The sequence below is a fragment of the Hemitrygon akajei genome, unplaced genomic scaffold, assembly GCF_048418815.1.
Source record: "Hemitrygon akajei unplaced genomic scaffold, sHemAka1.3 Scf000067, whole genome shotgun sequence".
In the NCBI taxonomy this organism is placed as follows: Eukaryota; Metazoa; Chordata; class Chondrichthyes; order Myliobatiformes; family Dasyatidae; genus Hemitrygon; species Hemitrygon akajei.
In genome coordinates, this window is record NW_027331953.1 from 4,753,436 (window position 1) to 4,756,259 (window position 2,824).

The 2,824-nt window shown below is 42.5% G+C and overlaps 1 long non-coding RNA gene across 1 annotated transcript; it reads left to right on the forward strand.

Moving 5' to 3' along the window:
- The first annotated feature begins 401 nt into the window (after positions 1-401).
- Positions 402-2,426, forward strand: LOC140722008 (uncharacterized). The gene is made up of 3 exons (XR_012097525.1): positions 402-482; positions 2,198-2,220; positions 2,308-2,426. It is a non-coding gene; the product is annotated as an uncharacterized lncRNA (long non-coding RNA).
- Positions 2,427-2,824: the final 398 nt, after the last annotated feature.

Genomic DNA, 2,824 nt, shown 5'->3' on the forward strand with positions numbered 1-2,824 from the left:
CCCAAGAACATGCTGGTTAAATGGTTAATTACAATTAACCCTGTGAAGGTGGGGGAGGGTATATGTGAATCAGGTGGGGGTTAATGGGTCAATGGGGGGAATAGGTTTCAGGAAAACGTGAGGGAATGGGGTTGACGGGAATGTCTCAGAAGTAGTATGGACCCCAATGGGCCGAATGGTCACCTTAATGTCATAAGGAAATACAACACAGCAATGCAGTATATTAATCTTCACCTTTTATTCAACAGGAACAGTCACACAGCCTTCAGTCCCACATCACATCCCAGTTTGCTGAACTGCGCCAGATTATCACTGAGAAAGAGCAGAGCTTACTCGGGGATCTCAGGGAAGAAGAGAAGAGGATTCTCAACCCAATGGAGAAAAGTCTTCTTAAGATTCAAGAGAATATAAGAATTATTCAGGAGGAAATCACTAAGTTAAAGGAACAGATGGATCAAAAAGACAGTGTGATGTTTCTCAAGGTGAGGGATTACATTTCAATTTGTTTCTGTCAAATTGAACTAAATGAACAGTGGTATGTTTGAAATAAACACAGCACAGCGGCCAATTCTAACAAATCAATTGCCGCTGCTGGTGTCCTCACACAGAGTGTTCTCCTTGCATGACGAACCTCCAATCACTCCGCTAATGACATTCTAAAATGTCGGAGACAGATATTCGATCCTTTATCAGCAACATACAATATTTAAGCGATGAAATTTCAGCATTATTAATCATAAATTAAACTGCAATTAATCGGTCAACAAAAGATATGGCATCTGCCAGTCCCAGGATCAAAACAACACAGAACAAAGTATGAATACGTAACTTATTCCCTTCACTTTTACGATGTCCCCACTCACCTGACTGGTTATCGTAATAAACACCTAACACAGAATACAACGCAGACAGAAAACTGACGTGTTGCTCCTACACACAGCATTTACAAATGGCAGTAAACTGTTTCTCACCAGACAATTGATGCAACTATTCAGGGTTGATGTTTTCCAAAAACTGAACTTCCACAACTTCTGTACATCCCAGGACAGAATGCAATCTTCTCTGAAATGATTTACTCTGATCATAACACAGAGCTGCTGATTGTGTCCTTAATTAGAACATTAAATATCCTCTAAAACTCCCATTAACACCCAGTTCTAGTCACAGGCTGTGAGTGTGTCTGGTGCGGTGGGTGTGAGGGTCTCTCTGTCAATCAGTGAGAACAAAGAATGTGACCCACACATCAGACTTAGCCTCCATATCCGGTTTCCATCAGATTACGGAAACTTTCACTGTCTCTACTTTCTCGAATTATTTTTACATGGGATTGTGTCCCGTTCTCTGTCATGAGCAGGCCATTCGGTCCATCTTCTATCAATTTCCCCTCTGCACAAACCTCCTGCCACCTACTCACCGCACCCAGCAACAATGCCCCGAACTCCCTGGTCCCTCACGTGTTTATCCAGCCTCCCCATTACATTCAATCTCTGCTGATCCATTCCAACCACTCCTGTGGCACTGAGTTCCACATCCTCCTCACTAAATTTCTTGTGGGATTTATTAAAACCTCCTGGCATTTTATCTTTGGCTGAAGGTCTCCCCATAAATAGAAACATAGAAACAAAGAAAACCTGCAGCACAATACAGTCTCTTTGGCCCACAATGCTGTGTCGAACATCTACTGACTTTAGAAATTACCTCGAGTTATCCATAGCTCTCTATTTTTCCAAGCTCCATGTACCTGTGTGGGAGTCTCTTGAAAGACCCTATTGCATCCACCTCCACCTTCGTTGCCGGCAGCTCATTCCACCCATTCCAAAACACTTACCCCCTGACATCTCCTCCGTACTACTTCCAAGCACCTGTGTCCTCTCGTGTTCGCCATAATGAGGTACTTTTTCCACCTTCGCGCAATCAAATCCATCACTAATCTTAAATTGTTCAATTTTATCATTCTGACGCTTTATCCAGATGGTAATGCACAGCCTGTCCTGTCTTTCCTGTCAGTTCCATCTTCTCAGTAATGGTCTGAATTTCAGAAACTTTCCCTGTAATTTTCCCCGTGGTTCTGTATTGCTGGTGTGTGTTTGTGACTGTGGGAGTGGGAATTTTCAACACCTTGTAATGATTTGGATGAAATTCAGGATGTGGACAGTAAGTCCAAGTCTAATCAGATTTGTGCTTTTATTTATTTCAGGAGGAAGCTCATCGAAACAGGAGGTAGGACATGGTCTTTACTGAAACCCTGTATGGATTTGTAAAATACTTCAAAATTCCAGTTTATCACCAGCAGTTTAATATTTACAGAATCAGTGACGATGTCCAGGAATTGTCAGTGACAGATGAGGCCCTACCGGTTGAAAAATTCGATCACCTCTATTTGTTCAACACAGTGCTGAGAGAAACACTTGATGCCATTAACCGAGGTAAAACTTACAAAGATTCATTTTTACTTATTCATGAAACACAATTAATTTATAAACTGAAGCAAGGATTGGCTGTGATAATGGACTGAAGGGGAACTGAAGTTTATTCCACATCAGCCCCACTAACTGGGAGACATCACTGTCACATGGTCAGCTGGAGATGTCAGATCCCTGAACACACCAGCACAGGGCCACAATACAACCAATACACGGGACTGGCAGATGAACCACTGTGACCTGATCCCAGGAACACTGCACTAACACACCAGGACATGAGTTTGGATCTACCAGAGGAACTGGGAATTTAATACTGATGATAATATTGCAGGGAATAAAAGCGGGTATCAGTGTGGTGACCGGGATTGTCAGGAAAATACACAAGTCCTTCATGTTCCCTG